General features: G+C 37.9%; 1 long non-coding RNA gene across 2 annotated transcripts in view; it reads left to right on the top strand.

The window, feature by feature from the left end:
* The window catches only part of LOC309620798, a 432,804-nt gene extending 416,688 nt beyond the window's left edge, over positions 1-16,116 (top strand). The window contains exons 6-7 of one of the 2 annotated variants that reach the window (XR_014239635.1): positions 112-236; positions 10,597-16,116. This is a non-coding gene — a long non-coding RNA (uncharacterized lncRNA). Of the gene's footprint in view, positions 1-111; positions 1,696-10,596 lie in introns of those variants that run through there. The other variant, XR_014239636.1, reaches the window with a different exon arrangement.
* Positions 16,117-18,226: the final 2,110 nt, after the last annotated feature.

Below are 18,226 nucleotides of genomic sequence, written 5' to 3'. Positions count from 1 at the left end.
GCTTTCCCAGAACTTCTCACCCAGCCTTGTGACTGCTTGGGGAGTTGTGAGGAAGAAGGCAGCTAATGGTATAGTTTTCCCTAGTCAACTATAGTCTCTCCTTATGCACAGAACTGCCAGAGGATGACTACCACCCACCTACCTATCTTCTATACATCCTACTCAGTTTTTGATTGACTGGATTCTCTCCACCTGATTGAAACATCGAAACCATCTTTAGCCTGTGCTATGACCTGGTATGCCATGCCTTTACCCTGTACCCGATACTCTCAGCCCCATCAACCCTGACTGGACACTTACACATACCCACTCAAATATGCCCTGGAACAAGATCTCAACCCCCTCCTCTCAACACCTCTTTAATACTGCCTCTAGTAATCCTGAGTCATGCCAATGAATGATAGGCCAATAGCCACCACTGGGGTTTCCTTTTCGTTTTCTTGAGTCAGCAGGTGTAAGAAAGGTGAGGTTAATAAGGCTGACCTTTCACAGAGGCACCAACTTGGTAAATATCAGAAGCATTAAAAAAATACCCTGCTCTTTCCCTATCCTGAAAAAATATGTTCCCCATCTACAGGCTGATCCTAGAAATTCCACAGGTAAAACTGTCCCTAATTTAAGAGCACAATCCTTAGTTCAGGCAAAAGCACATGGAAGAGCTAACATCAATCTACCATTCATCACATATTTCAGCCCTTTTGGTCTCTTTCAATTCTCTCTTTATCTGATGGACCAACCTGTAAACTCAAGTCTGTCCCACTTCCTGAGCCAATCCCAGTAGAGTCAAGATTCCTATTATCAACATCTACCCGCTCCTACCCTAGTCCCACAGAGCATAAGAAAGACGAAATGGTCCTCTTCTCAACAGTACATACTCTTTTTCCAAGCCACCAGGCTATTATTTCATATGTATAGGAAGTTCTAAAAGTGATCTGTTAGTTTACCGACGTTTTTCAACTGGAAGGGATTTGAGAATATAAAAAATGGAAGTTTGAGTAGGCTGATGCCACCAACACAGATTCACAGAACCAAGAAATAAGTATGCACAATTCCATGCAGATGTGCATGCTTGCAAGTGTATGCACACTGTCATACTGAAAGTGATAGACTAATAGACATGGTATATGCAAATGAAAGGGCAGGAAGATGGAGCAGGAAGAACCAAGGTGAGGTGAGGCAGAACTAACAAGAGAAAATTTTAAATGAAAAATAAAGGCAATGAAATCAGGTGAACAGGGATTCATATAAAGAGAAATGATAATATCACAGAGCAGAGGAATTAGAACAAGTCCACAAGTTCACACAAACATGTCTACAGAGAAATAACTTAAAGCTTCACATTAATACATTAATGTTTTGGATATTAAGACATGTTAGATTAAAAGAGTGAGTTCTGGGGTTTCCCTGGTGGTGCAGTGGTTGAGAATCTGCCTGCCAATGCAGGGGACACGGGTTCGAGCCCTGGTCTGGGAAGATCCCACATGCCACGTAGCGACTAGGCCCGTAAGCCACAATTGCTGAACCTGCGCGTCTGGAGCCTGTGCTCCGCAACAAGAGAGGCCACGATAGTGAGAGGCCCGCACACCGCGATGAAGAGTGGCCCCCACTTGCCGCAACTAGAGAAAGCCCTTGCACAGAAATGAAGACCCAACACAGCCATAAATAAATAAATAAATAAATAAATAAATAATAAAAGTCTGAAAAAAAAAAAAAAAAGAGAGTGAGTTCTTCTCAATGTTGGCAAATGCCACTGACACTGTAACAATCTAGCCCAATATAATTTCCCTAGTTCTAGATGGGTAGGTCCATGGGGTGTGGTAAGAAGTGTTTCTTACTAAAAAATGTGTTACTCAACCAAAGCTAATAATCACAGAATTCTTTATTCAACGTTTTTGAAAATAATCACTCACATGATGAAAAAATTAAGTTTAAAAGTGTATAAATTGAAAAGTCTCCCTCTCATACATTTTTTCATCTCTATCCAATTTCCAACCCCACTTCCAAACAGGTAAATGATCTTTTGAGTTTCCTGTATAGCCGTCTGGTGGTTTTTAGGCATAAAAATAATGATTCTTATTGCTCTCTCCTTTTTATTAAAATGGCAGCACACTGAACACAATTTTCTGCATCTTGTTTTTCCTCCTCATTTAATTGTATTATCTTGGAAATCTTCATTGGTAAATAGAGCTTCATCATTCTTTTTGTTTTTTACATTTCCATAACAGTCCATTGTATGGATATATCGTAATTTATCTAGTCTGTCCCTAATGGTAGATATTTACCTTGCTTTTGGTATTATAAACAATGCTGCGATTAGTAAACAGGTACATATATAAACACATATTTCACTTTGCACATTGTGAGAGTCAATCTGTAGACTACTTTCTTAGAAGTGAATGCATTTGAATATTGCGAGGTATCACCCAACTGGACTCCATACGGATCGTGCAATTTGCACTCCCATCAGCAATATGTGAGAGTGGCTACTTCCCTATGCCACAGCCTCACTAGCCTTTGGATTTATTTCAATCTAAAAGGTGATAATGGCAGCTCAATATAACTTTAATTAGCAGGTCTCTTATGAGTGCATATGATTAAATTAAATGGAAATAAGGGCCTTATGTAACTTTTTCTGCAAACTATCTGTTCATATCCTTTGTCTACTTCTCTGTTAGCTTCTTCTTATTCACTGGAAGATGTTTGTATATATTGGGGTGATTAACCCTTTGTATATGAGTTGTCTCATGCCATCTGGTATGCACTGGGCTATCCATTTCTTACTTCAAGGCTTTTATTACCACTCTTGCTTTTGTGTATATACTTGCTCAAACTACAAATATTTACTTGTGAGTTTTTCATCTACTTATTTCTAAGGGAAGCTTTGCTTCTACAACGCCCAAAAGGAAATGTCTATTGCTGCATGATGGTGCAGTTCTGTGTTTAGTCTCTGCACACCAAATGTTCCTCTGCCACTGTGGTGATGGTGGTGTATTATAAGTGACTTTTAGTGAGAAAAGGTCACTTTCCCTTAGTATATGAGCCAAAAATGGAACCCCTTCTTTACACAGTAACACCTGAGAATTATGACATTTCCTGTGGCACAATATTAAAAACCCACCTGCTATATTTTTTCTTTTTTTATAATATTTAAAAAATTTATTTATTTATTTATATTTTTTGGCTGCATTGGGTCTTTGTTGCTGTGCGTGGGCTTTCTCTAGTTGCGGCGAGTGGGGGCTACTCTTTGTTGCGGTGCGCGGGCTTCTCATTGTGGTGGCTTCTCTTATTGCAGAGCACAGGCTCTAGGCGCACAGGCCTCAGTAGTTGTGGCATGCGGGCTCAGTAGTTGTGGCTTGCGGGCTCTAGAGTGCAGGCTCAGTTGTAGCGCACAGGCTTACTTGCTCTGTGGCATGTGGGATCTTCCCCGACCAGGGCTCAAACCCATGTCCCCTGCACTGGCAGGTGGATTCTTAACCACTGAGCCACCAGGGAAGCCCCCCACCTGCTATATTATCAATGATAGCAGTTGAATATTTTGTACATGACAGTAGAGATAGTGTTACCAGATAAAATTCAGGATAATCAGTTAAGTTTAAATTTCAGATAAACAGTGAATTTTTTTTAAGTATGTATATCCCAAATATTATACAGCATAACCATACACTAAAACATTTTCTTTTTTATCTGAAATTTAAATTAAACTGGGCCTCCTATATTTTTATTTGCTAAATCTGACAACACTGATTTTCTTTTTTTCAGAGACCAGGATCCAAAGACTATGGTTTCCTGATTTTGAAACATGTACATTGGCTGACAATACATGGAATTTTGAAACATTATTATAAAAAACTCCAGGATGGATAAAAATTTTTTAAGATCATCAAATTCAGCCACACATTTGATGTGTGAATGCAATCTACAATATCCTCCACAAGCAGTCATCCATCTTTTAACTGGATACTTTCAGTTGTAGAAAATTGTCACTACCTAAAAGACAACTCATTTGATACCTGCATTGATCATTTAGTAAACCATTTCTCAAGTAAAGCAAATACTCCTTTCTTGACATTTTTTTTCATTCATCCCAGTCTTAGTGGTCACTGAAAACAAGTTAAATCCTTCTTCCATATATATGCCAACCATTCAAATATCTGAAGACAGTAGACCACTCTTAAGATTCTTTTTTCTCTTTGATAAATATTTTCAGTTCCTTCACTATCTTTTATAAAAAATTGTTTCAAGTCATCTTATGCACTACCAAATATTGATTTCTTGTACCGTCTATGTACCAGGCACCGTACTAAGTGAAATGACACTATAATGCACAGTATAAAATTCCCCAACTCTCAGGATACTCTTAGTCTAATGCAAGAAAATGACAAACATTTACAAAGCTCTGTGACAAGTGCTATAATAAAATTATGAATAGCAGTTTTTAAGAACATGGAGGAGGAGTGTCCAAATCTACCTGGAGAAGAAAGGGGAGAATGGGTGACAGGGGGAAGTTTCACAGAAGGCTTAGCATGTGATGCCTGAGCAGTTTTGAAAGTTACATAGGAATTTTCCATTTGAACAAGGAGACAGGAAGCAGAAATTGCTAAATTCAATCTGTATTTTAACATCCTTATCCTATAGGAACTCTGCTACATTAGACAATGAGTTGATCAGTTACTTCTTGAAGCACTAGGTTCCTATTAAACTGCACTGTGCTCTCACTATTCCTTTTACCTTTCAGGGACTCCTTCTGGGCCCGCCTCTTCCCCTTCAGTGTTGTTCTTCTCCAGGGTTCTGTTGTCTGTACACTGCTTTTCTTATTCTCTATTTATTTTTAGCAATTCCATTTACTTTTGTGGTTTTCATTATCATGTTAAATGTTGGTGATTTCCAAACATATATTTCCATCCTGGACCTCTCCCCTGGGGTTCACACATCTCTGTGTGATCCACAAGCACCTCAAACTCAACATGTCCAAACCAGAGTCCTCCTCCCATGTTCATCACTTAGATGGAAATCCACACAATCACCACTATCCACACTATCCACACAATCACCTATATTAGAAACCTGGGGAGTATTTCTGACTTCTTTGCCTTGTTCCATACATACAATCACCAAATCCTCAAATCTCTCTTAAACAACTACCTTAGTTCAGGTTCTCATTATTTACATCTTTGACACATAATAACGCCTGACTCTAGTCATTTTCTTTTAATCACTCATCAGCTCTAATCACACCTACCAAAATGATCTATATCAAATACTAATAGGGCGATTGGCTTCTGGCACCAACAGCTTGAGCAATTCCACTGATCCAGTCCTTAGTGAAATTGGTGAAAACTAAAAACAAAACAAAACAAAAATTTTAAAGCCTCTGGAAATGGTCCTAAGGGGTAAAATAGCAAATGATGAATAATCTATTCAAGAACATCTATGAAAATTCAGTAAGAAAGGCAAGAGACTGTGATATTTAAACCAAGATCACACCTTCCCTCCCCATCAGCTCAGCAAGGCAAAGACTCCACTCCAGACTGTTTTCAGCCAAGAATACAGGACTCCCTCTCTACCCAATATCCTGACAGAAGGCTTTCCTCCTAGGGGGAACAGGATATCAGTGATTTTCATCCTTCTCTCAGCTAACTGATATTGAGGCTAAGTCCCAGGCAAGTGTGGCTAAGAGACTGGGGCACCCTTCTGCCTAACCCCCACTTGTGGAACAGAGGCCCTACCTTGGGTATAGCACACTGAGATACTGAGGCCCTGATCATTCTTGCCCTGACTTGTGATATGGTAGTTCCATGCTAGGACAGGTAAAGTGAAGATACCTAAGGCTGCTGCCCACCCACTCCATTGAGCAGGGTTGTTACTCAGAAAGAAGCTTGCCATTGTCCCCAACCCTCACTCCAGAACACTGACTCAGAGGTTTAACTTGGGGGAAGAAACAAGCCATAAAACAGATAAATCCTAATCTCTTTCCAAAGGAGCTAACTTCATTTGCAAGAGAGAATGAAAATTTAAGCCTAAAAGCACTTTCAAAAACAAAGGAGTTTGTGGCGAAAGGCAACTGGGAAGAGACTGAAGATACAGACTAAACTGTAGGCCAGCTAGTTTGCTGGAGAGAACCAAAGAATAAAAGAGCTAGGGAGAGCCCTCCCAGGGTCAGAACAAAAATCACACACCAACCTCAGAAATTAATCTTTCAAAGGAGCCAGAGTTTGATGGGGTTAGTTTGTAGAGTGATTTATGCCCCAGAGCATTATTGAAAACAACAGAGCAATAGGCTTCAATTAGAGGAGTTTAACAGCTGAATTTGGCCAGGGAAAGAGTAAGAGAAATCTACTGACATTGCAGAGTGATTGTGGGCATACCCAAAGCTATGCCTCCCTCAGCAACATCAGAAGTTGAATACTGTGGGGTAAGGGAGAACAGCCTTCACTAAAATAACCCAGTTAGTCACTAAATAAAGAAACAGTAAAAATAACAAGCCCCAGGGTGGGGGCAGTACCCAGAGTTGCTACAATATAAAATGTCCAGTTTCCAACAAAAAATTACAAGGCATGCATGAAATAGGAAAGTATAATCCATACACCAAAATAAAAATAGGCAGCACAAATTGCCTGTGAGAGACCAAATACAAAAATTATCAGAAAAAATCATTGAAGTAACCATTTAGTTCACAGAAGTAAAGGAAACCATGACTAAGCAAGAAAAGGAAGGTATGATTACAATGTTGTATCAAATCCAAAATGTCAACAAAGAGAAAGAAATTATAAAAAGAATAAAATGGAAATTATAGGGTTGAAAAATACAGTTCCGAAATTTAAAAAATTCACTAGATGAGTTCAGCAGTAGATTAGAACTGGCACACACAAAACGAATAAATAATCTTGAGGACAAAAATTATGCAAGCCAAAGAACAGAGAAAAAAGAATGAAGAAAAATAGAGTCTCAGAGAAATGTGAGACACCGTATAATGCACCAACATACACATAATGGGAGCACCAGAAAGAAAGGAGAGAGATAAAGTAGCAGAAAAAAATATTCAAGGAAGTATGGCTGAAAACTTCCCAAATTTATTGAAAAACATTAACCTACACATTGAAGTAGCACACACACAAAAAAACACAAATGAACAAACAAACAAAAAACCCTCCAAGGATGATAAACACAAAGAGATTCACAAACAGAAACAGTAAAAATGCTGAAAGTCAAAGACAAGAAGAAAGTCTTCAAAGCAGCAAGAGAAAAATGAATCATTACTTACAAGGGAGTCCCAATAAGATTAAAAGTTGAATTCTCAGCAGAAACAATTGAGTTTAGGAGGGAGTGGAATAATATAGTCAAAGTGCTCAAAGGAAAAACACTGTCAACCAAGAATCCTGTATCCAGAAAAGCTATCTTTAAAATACGAAGGCAGCTAAAGCAGTGCTGAGAAGAAAATTTATATTTGTAAATGCCTATAAGAAGAAAGAAATCAATACCTAACACTTCACCTAAAGACACTGGGAAAAGAAGACCAGACTAAACCTAAAGCAAGCAGAAGGAAGGAAATAATAAAGATTGAGCAGAAACTAATGAAATACAGAATGGAAAGTAGAGACAAATGAATAAAACCAAAAGCTAGTTCTTTGCAAAGATCAACAAAATTGACAAATCTTTAGCTAGACTGACCAAGAAAAAAAAAGAGAAAATTCAAATTAATAGAATCAGAAATGAAAGAGGGGATATTACTACAGACCCAACTAAATAGAAAGGCTTATAAATAAATACTATGAATAACTGTATGCCAACAAATTACATAATTCATCTGAAATGGACAAATTCCTAGAAAGATACAAACTGCTAAAACTAATTCAAGAAGAAATAGGAAATCTGAATACAGCTAAAACACATGAAGAGATTGAATTAGTAATAAAAAAGCAACTTACAAAGAAAAACCCAGACCCAGACGGCTTCATCACTGAATTCTACCAAACATTTAAAGAAGAATACCAATTCTTCACAAACTCTTCTAAATAACAGAAGAGGAGGGAAGATTTCTCAACTCATCACAAGAAAAAAAGAAAAGCTACAAACCAATATTTTTTTATGTATGTAGATGTAAAAGTCCTCAACAAAATACTAGGAAACCAAATCCAGAAACATATAAAAAGAATTTTATACCATGACTAAGTGGGGTGTATCCCAGAAATGCTAAACTGGTTCAACAACTGAAAATCAATTAATATATCAATAGAATTTAAATGAAAGTCACATGATCATCTTAATAGATGCAGAAAAAGGATTTGACAAAATCCAACACCATTACATGATAAAAACAAACTGAGAAATGGAGTGGAACTTCCTCAACCTGATAAAGGGCATCTAAAAAAACACACAGCTAACTTCATGCTTAATAGTGAAAAATTAGATGCTTTCCTCCTAAGATCAGGCACAAGAATGTATGTTCTTCCCACTTCTATTTAATACTGTACTGGAGATTTTGGCCAGGACAATTAAGCTAGAAAAGGAAAAAGGCATCCATACTGGAAAGGAAGAAGTAAATCTATTTCTATTTGCAGATGACATGATCTTACATATAGAAAATTCTAAGAAATCTACTTAAAAACTATCAGAACTAATAAAGAAGTCCAAAAGAGTTGCAGGATACAAGATCAATATACAAAAATCAGTTGTATTTCTATGAACTTTTAATGAACAGTGCAGAAATGAAATTAAGAAAACACTTCCATTTACAATAGCATCAAAAAGAATCAAATCCTTAGGACTAAATTCAATAAAAAAAGTGAAACAGATATACTCTGAAGACTACAAAACATTGCTGAAAGAAATTAGAGAACAACTCAATAACAGAAAATGTCCCATGACTGGGAGAATTAACATTGTTAACACATTACTGACCAGGGGATTTTTGCAGAAACTAATGCCTGTGGCTGTAATATATCTCCGGTCAAAAATGTGTTAAGGTCGCAATACTCCCAGAATTTATCTACTGATTCAAAGCAACTCCCACCAGAATCTCAGCTTATATCTTGGTAGAAATTGCAAGCTGATTCTGAAATTCATATGGAATTGCAAGGGGCCCAGAATAGCCCAACAATCTTGGTAAAGAAAAACAAAGTGTGAAAAACACACTTCACAATTTCAAAACTTAATGAAAGCAAACATAATAAATAAAGTGTGGTGTGGAAAAAGGATGGACATATAGATCAATGGAATAGAACTGAGAGTCCAGGAATAAACCCATGCATCTCTGGTCAAGTTAATTTCAACAAGGGTGGCAGGACCATCCAATAGTCTTTTTAACAAATGGTGCTGGGACAACTGGATAGCTACATGAAAAATAATGAAATTGTGCCCTTACACCATATACAAAAATTAACACACCTTAGATCGATGGCATAAATGTAAGAGCCAAAACTATGAAACATTTAGAAGAAGACATAGGGATAAAACTTGATGACCTTGAATTTAGCAAAGGATTTTTTTTAGATATGACACCAAAAGTAAAAGCATCAAAAGAAAAAATAGGTAAATTGGACTTCATCAAACCTTAAAAACTTTTGTGCTTCAAAGGACAACATCAAGAAAGTAAAAGGACATCATAGAACAAAATATTTTCAAATCATATATCTGATAAGTCACTGTATCTAGAATATATAAAGAACTCTTAATGTAACTGAGCAGGACCCTATGGGGCCTTCTGGGGAAAAAAACCCCACCGCCATGTCCTCTGCCTGCCTCTTGTTTGTAGAAAAGCAGTACTCTCCCAGGCCTCCCCCAAGTCACAAAAACCTGGCTCAAGAATTAATGATTGAAAGGATGTGAACATGTAGTGACAAAAGTAGCAGCTGGGCCAGGAGAACTGGTAACAATTTAAACAGTAAATCAGCCATGTAGCAGTCACAGAATGTTTAGTTCTTCCTTGAAGGACATAGATAATAGTGTCTGATGCACATTCCTGAGTTGTTTTGCAGATACTAAAACTGCCACCAGAGGGAAAAAGCTAACTGCATGATGACTAGACTCTAGGCATAACATAAGCTGCTTGATCTTTTTTTTTGAATTTTTTTTTTTTATACAGCAGGTTCTTACTAGTTATCTATTTTATACATATTAGTGTATATATGTCAATCCCAATCTCCCAATTCATCCCACTACCACAACCCCCCACCCCCCGCTTTCCCCCCTTGGTGTCCATATGTTTGTTCTCTACATCTGTATCTCTATTTCTGCCTTGCACACCAGTTCATCTGTACCATTTTTCTAGATTCCACATATGTGCATTAATGTACGATATTTGTTTTTCACTTTCTGACTTACTTCACTCTGTATGACAGTCTCTAGGTCCATCCACGTCTCTACAAATGACCCAATTTTGTTCCTTTTTATGGCTGAGTAATATTCCATTGTATATATGTGCCACATCTCCTTTATCCATTCAGCTGTCAATGGACACTTAGCTTGCTTCCATGACCTGGCTATTGTAAATAGTGCTGCAATGAACATTGGGGTGCATGTGTCTTTTTGAATTATGGTTTTCTCTGGGTATATGCCCAGTAGTGGGACTGCTGGGTCATATGGTAATTCTATTTTTAGTTTTTTAAGGAACCTCCAAAAGCTGGACATAAGCTGCTCCATCTTGCAGAATTCCAGAACTGGCCTCAGGAAATGGGAACAAATCGACCCTGGAGTTAAAGATTAACTGTGCTTAAAACAATCAAGATGACACTGACCAGACCACCACACGACCAGTTTCAAGATGGTTGTCAGAGTTGACTGTGCTGTTCTGCATGTAGCCCCCTGCCTGCACACCCTTGAAGCTTTCCTTTATAAGCTCTTGCCCCTGATCGGCAATGGGGAAATGGTTTTGGGGACATTAGTCCACCATGTTCCCAGGTTGCTGGCTTCCTGAATAAAGCATCTTTCTTTTTCTACCAACACTTGTCTCTTGAACGTTGACTTTGGGGCACTGAGAAGCTGAACCTGAGTTCAGTTCCGGTTCCAGCTAGTAACATTACAATTCAGTAATAAAATGAAAAATAACCCAATTAATAATGGGCAAAGGATCTAACTAAGCATTTCTCCAAGGAACACATATAAATGGCCAATAAGCACATGAAAAAGTTCTCAACATCACTAGTCATGAGGGAAATGCAAATCAAAACCAGAATGAGATACTACTTCACATTCACTAGGATAACTATAATAAAAAAATAGAAATTAACAAGTGTTAGCAAGATGTAGAGAATTTGGAACCCTCCTATGTTCCTGGAGGGAATGTAAAATGCTGCAGCCACTTTGGAAACATTCTGGCAGTTCCTCAAAACATTAAACATAGAGAGGTACAATATGACCCAGAAATTCCACTCCTAGGTATATATTTAAGAGAAATGAAAAAATATGTCCACACAAAAATTTGGACATGAGTATGTATAGACATAATACTGCAATTAGCCAAAAGATTGAAGCAACCCAAATGTCCATCAACTGATGAATGAACAAAATATATATCAATAAAACGGAATATTAAAATGGCCATATAAAGGAGTGAAGTACTGATACATGTTACAACATATATGAACCTTGAAAATATTATCCTAAGCAAAAGAAGCCAGTCACAAAAGACCATACAGTATATGATTCCATTCATATGAAATGTCTAGAACAGGCAAAATCTATAGAGACAGAAAGGACATTAAGTGCTTGCTTAGGGCAAGGAGAAGAGGTTGGGAGGATAGGCATGTGATATCTAGAAGGTAAGGGGTTTATTTTTGAGATGATGACAATATTCTAAAATCGTGGGAATTGTTGCACATATCTGTGAATATACTGAAAAAACATTGAATTGTATATTTTAAATGGGTGCACTGCATGGCATTTGAATTACATCTCAGTAAGGCTGTGAAAAAACAGTTAATGCTAAAATATGAAACACTGTTATCAAAGATCACTAAAATTACAAATGAGACGATTTCAATTTTTTCTTCATAAAATCTTTTCATGGCTCACTGCTGCCCATAGAATAATGCCCATGGTCCTTATCATGTTATTGTAAGCTGGGCCCTGCCTACCTCTTCAGTCTCATCTATAGTCAGCCTTCTATTTCTCGCTCTACCGTATATCAATACCAAACGTTCTGTTTTCCCACATATACTTGTCTGTTCCTGATCTTCATAACCTTGCTTATGCTCTATACCCTCTACCAGGAATTCCAGAATTGGCTAATTCCTATGCCCTCTGAACTCAGGTCTCATCTCCTTCAAGAAAGTTTCCCACTCCAGCCTTGACTTACGTAGGTTTTCCCCTCTGTACCTCCATAAGACCTCGATCTTTACACTTAATGTTATAATAATTTTATGGCTTTTTCTTTCACTAAACCATGAGCAAATTGAGGGCAAATACATGTTTTTAATCTCTAGCACATAGCATAATATTCAATATGTGTATCTATCATAGGTTTAAATAAATACCAGTAAATGCAAAAGCACAGAGACATAAGGGAAATTTGGGGTTCAAGGAACTGCAGGAAATCTGACTGAGAAATGAACTGATGCCTGAAATTCAGGCAGTGACAAGCAGATATGAAGAAAATGAAGGGATTAAGGAGAGATGCAATAGTAGAAATGATAGGAAATTGGTAATTAACATTGGGTACATGGAGTGAGGTAAATGGAATCAAGGATAATTCCCAGTTCCCAGGATCTTCAGATTAAAGCAGGTGGATGCCATTATCAGAGATTTTTAAAAATTCATGGAAGAACAGGTTTTACTGTGTGAGCACTGGTGTTGTAGGAGATGGTAACACATGGGTAGGAATGATGACTCTGACTTTTGACGTCTTGAATTTGAGATGTCAAGAGCACAATCAACTAGAGATGTCTGGTGAGCAACTGGAAATAAACAAATGTAGATGTGAGAACCAGAGGAAAGTTCTGGCTGGAGATACAGACTTGGGAATCATTGATTTCCAGGTGAATTGAAACTGTTACCTTAAGGTGTAGAATGAGAAGGAAAGATTCACTTAAAGGGTAGGGTTCAGAATTTAACACAATACTCCAGAGGTGGTCTGTTAAGCACAAAGGACTATGAGATATGGACCTCTCATCTCACTCCATCCAGATGCTGCATTTCTATTGTAGCTTAGGGTTGCATTAGCTGTTTTAGCAGTACTGACTGATACTGACCAGTGAAAACATTTAAGTCTTATTCACAGAGGCTGCTCCACAGTTGGTTTTCTGCATATAAGTATATAATTTGTATCTTATTAGATTTGACCATCACTCTGGTATATTCAGATCATATCGTATCTTGATTCTGTCATTTAATGTATTTACTATCCTTCCCAATTACTGGACACACTCAGATTTTATAAATATGCCTTTGTTACAACATGCAAGCCTTTAATAAACTGCTGGAAGGATCAGACTGAGAATAGATTCCTCACTGGAAATCTCTCTTCAGAACAGCCAGCAGTCTATTAATCATTCTCTTTGGGTGTGGCCATTCAAGCAGCTAATAATTCCCCTCAGTTGTACAAACAACTAGACACATTTCTCTATTTTTTCCACATATACCTCATTCTATACCTAGTCAAATATCAAATCTCACTGATGAATTTCAGATTCACTTGTTTAGTGAATTTCCCTGATATCAAAGGGTATTAGGTTATACTGGTATGACTTATTTTTAGTAAGCTAAAATTGGACCCCAGTGATCATTTCGTCTAGCGGCTCACAATCTATGCTTTTAATAAATCATTCTAGAATTTGCCTCAGGATCAATGTCAGGCTCACTCTTGTCTCTTAAAAATTGAGATGCTTTCGGTCTATTTCTAATTTTCCATCACCCAGTTTGGAATGAGGGAGATATTGAAACATTTAGTTCTATGAAACATGTTTGTAAAAGAACAATGTTAATAAAAAGTAGATACCGATGGTAGCCTTCAGGGCTGTTAAGTGATGAAGTACCTACAATGCCCTGGAGATGTCATTCATCTGAGCCTGGAAACTGGGATGCAAGTCATGTGAGGGGTTCCTAGATTCTTCCTGCATAGCAAAGCAGTCAGAGGAAAGCCAATTCTAACTGGTTCAAAAGATCAGTCACAAGAATTAGCCAGCCATCAACAACATAGTACACAAGACAGAATACTGGGCTCCCATCTTTGCTGCACTCTGACAGAGATTATACGTCTTGCCCCTTCTCTTGGGAGGAAGCAATTAAGAGCATGTACAAGGTAAAACACAAGTGATCAGAGATAATCATCCTACCTTTTGGCAACCCATCCTATCAGATACATAATCCTGGAACTGTTTTTGTTTGTTTGTTTGTTTGTTTTTGGCTACATCGCACGGCTTATGGGATCCTAGTTCCCCAACCAGGGATTGAACCCTGGGCCCTTGGCAGTGAGACTGCAGAGTCCTAATCACTGGACCGCCAGAGGATTCCCAATCCTGGAACTGCTGAATATCACATGGATTGTGGACCAAACTCACAATTACAATTTTAATCATAGCAGTTACAACGAATATACTTATTGAGTAAAGTATATGAGAACTCAGGACATGAAATAATAAGTGATTAGAGTAGAGTGAACTTGATCAAGAAAAACTTTTTGGAGGAAGCGAGTTTTTTTAAAAATAAAAATTGTATTTGTTTAAGGTATACAACTTGATGTTTTGATATGCACAGTGAAATGACTACTACAGTCAAGCTAATTAACATATCCATCCCTTCACATAGTTATCTCTGTGTGTGTGTGTACACGTGTGTGTGTGTTTGTGGTGAGAGCACCTGAAAAACTCTTAGCAAATTTCCAGTAAATCACAAAAGTAGGTGATTTTATTTATTTTTTTGGCCACACCGCAGGGCATGTGGGATCTTAGTTCCCCTTTCAGGGGCTGAACCCATGGCCCCTGCAGTGGAAAGGCAGAGTCTTAACCACTGGACCACCAAGGAAGTCCCAAGTAGGTGATTTTTTGAGCAGGTTTCAAAGGAAGGGAGGGACTCAGATTCAAAGACCACAGTGCAGGTGTGGGCTCTGACCAGGAGCAAATCCCAGAGGAGGGAGAAGCTGGCTGTATTGGGAAGGGTGGAGACAGCAAGTAATTGGGTACTTCTAGAGCTGCAAATCAGGAATCCTGGGAGGATGGGAGCACTGCAGAGAAGCAGAGCTGCAGAGGTTCTATAGGATGGTCTGGGAGGGAGGGGTACAGGCAATGCCAATGACAGGTTTCAGACTCTCCCACTATTGTTGGTTACAAGGTGCCAAGTAGACAGCAAGAAGCATCATTTGCCATGTATCTCAGGACTTAAACTGGTGTCTGGAGCACTGGATGCTGAATGAATGAAATATGAACTAATTTGATAAAGTTACGTGCTATCTTTCCATCAAGTTCAAATTCCTCACAGCCATTTTTGCTCTCTCCTTTTCCATGTGAAAATAATTCTCATTGACAGAGAACACAGGTGTCAAGTAAGAGTTGAATAACTGTGATTTCTTTTGGCATTTATAAAACATTACCTAATATACCTCGGGCAGCAAAACATCTCTCTCTTGACCACTTTATTGTTCTGCATGTAGCTTTAATAGGGTGATCAATTTATCCTGGTTTACTTGGGACTGTCCCAGGCTTAGCACTGAAAGTATCATGTCCTGGGAAACCCCTCAGTTCTGGGAAAACCAGGATGGTTGGTCATCCTAGCTTTAAAAATCCTTATTTGTATTCCTAACATTTGCTGAAGGCCTCAGTTAAGTTGGGACATTAGCCTCCCAGAATCTTCATATTGGTCTGTTCGTCTCTCTCCTGTATGGTCTCATCACCCCAGCCCCTTCCTGCGGAATCTCAGGAAACACTTATTTCTTTGCTTATGTCCTCCATTCATCATTATTGGCATCAAAATTTTAAAGACATTTTCCTAGCAGTAACTCCATTTTACAAAGCTAAATTAATCTAGCACTTCAGTGTGTATCATTACATTGTATCTAGAATTCAAGGAACATAACTGTATTAGTTCCCTAGGGCTGCCATAACAACGTACTACAAACTGGGTGTCATAAAAAAACAGAAATTTATTCACTCATAGTTCTGGAGGCTAGAAGTCCAAAATAAAAGTGTCAACATGACTGAGCCTGTGCGTCTGGAGCCTGTGCTCCGCAACAAGAGAGGTTGCGATAGTGAGAGGCCCGTGCACCGCGATGAAGAGTGGCCCCTGCTCGCCGCAACTAGAGAAAGCCCTCGCGCAGAAACGAAGACCCAACGCAGCCATAAATAAATAAATAAATTTTAAAAAAAAAAAATTAAAGACTTTAAAAAAAAAAAAAAAAAAGTGTCAACATGGTCATGTTCCCTCCAAAGTCTCTAAGGAAGAATACTTCCTTGTCTCTTCCAGCTTCTGGTGGTTGCCGGCAATCCTTGGCATTCCTTGGCTTATGGCAGCATTGTTCAAATCTCTCCCTCCATCATCACATGGCCATCTTACCTTTGTGTGTGTATGTGTCCAAATTTCCCTCTTCTTATAAGAGTACCAGTCATTGGATGAGGGGCTACCCTACTCCAGTATGACTTCATCTTAACTTGATTACATCTGGAAAGACCCTACCTCCAAATAAGGTCACATTCACAGTTTCCAAGTGAACATGAATTGGGGGAGGGGCACTACTCAACCCAATACAATAACCTACAGTAATTCATACAATAATTCTAACATTATCAATAGAATGTCAAATCATTTCTCCATGTCCTCCGTTCAATAGTTCTGTATTCATTCTTAATTATACCACTTAATCATAATCATCATTACACTTCTCAGCTGTCTCTTCATTATCATGGCAGATCCAGCTTTTGGTTTCCAGAAATTCTATTTAAGTTCTGTGATTATCAGTCAAGCAGTATACTCTCTTTGCCAGTTGAGTGTTTCTGAAGATTTTGTATAAATTCAACTGCTGCAGTTTAGAACCTGGTATCCTTAATATACAGCTCTTGACTTAGCTTAATACCTAGGCTTTTCACCAATTCCACCGGACTCTGAAATATAAATAACTTCAATCATACATATCATAAATGAAAAACATGAGGGGAAAAAACCCCTTCTTCGTTCTTCAGCTCTATCCTCTGCCAATCCACTTTCAAAATAACATCCCATTTCTATATGCATCAGCATGTCATGAAAACATTAAATTGCGTTCTTTCAAGGCCAAAGTCAAGAGGCAATTCTGTGGTCTTCCTAGTCATGTTCTCATATTCAGAATATAAGACAATCTGTGATTTTTCTGACTTTTCAATTCATGTATTTTTATGTGTCATTTTACCAGTACCACTCAGTCAAATAATACTCCAAGGTAAATCATATTGATTTGAAGCATGCATCTTCATATCAGGAAGTTACTTCTACCGGTTAAATTCAATTTTGTCGCCTACAAAGTACAGTTTTTACAAGACATTTCAAGGTTTCCAAACCTGGCTGTTTTCATCATTTTCATTTTGTTTGAAAAATATACATCGATTTGAATTTTCAGCTGCAGTGCTCACCTTTTTATGTTCTCCAATAATTTTTATCTTGATTAGTTGACTTGGACACAACATAAGTCACAATTTGGCTACACAAAACAATGCTTAATACAAAGCAATGTGTTTGGGCTGTTAAGGCACAGATCAATGTCTTATAAATTGCATCTTCAAAAGTCATATAACTCTTTATCTACATGATAAACAGAATTAATAGTTCAAAATAGATGACAGGAAGTTAATTGCTATTGCAACATAAATTTGTACTGTGATGTATTTGTGTCTGCTGAGTGACAAGACAGAAAATACTCCCATGGCTGGGAACTTATATTTCTTACACTAAGACCCTAATGCATCTTTCATTCTCTGCTAACCACTAGTCTGACAGTAGAACACCAAAGGCTTAGTTAATCTCTCCAAATCTTGGTTTGCAAAATATAAAAATAGTAAAACAAAACAAACAAAAAAAAAACCCAAACTAAACCCTGGACTGTTTTCCTTACCAAGAAAAAGTATAGCCACGAATTTCAAAAAACAACAATGAAATCAATGATATAAAATTACTTACCACTTGAGGGAGGCTATGGACACAAGGTATCAGGCCCTGTGAATATTCCGTGAAAGACTATATACATGGGCCAGGACTATTTAAAGGGCAAAAAAAGATTTCCTTCTTGCTGGAAAATTGGATTAATTGAGAGTAGAAATCTGGGCACACTGCT

The sequence above is a fragment of the Balaenoptera borealis genome, assembly GCF_965194805.1.
Source record: "Balaenoptera borealis genome assembly, chromosome: X".
NCBI classification, from domain to species: Eukaryota; Metazoa; Chordata; class Mammalia; order Artiodactyla; family Balaenopteridae; genus Balaenoptera; species Balaenoptera borealis.
Note: the sequence above shows the minus strand (reverse complement) of the source record. Positions and strands in the feature narration are given on the sequence as shown.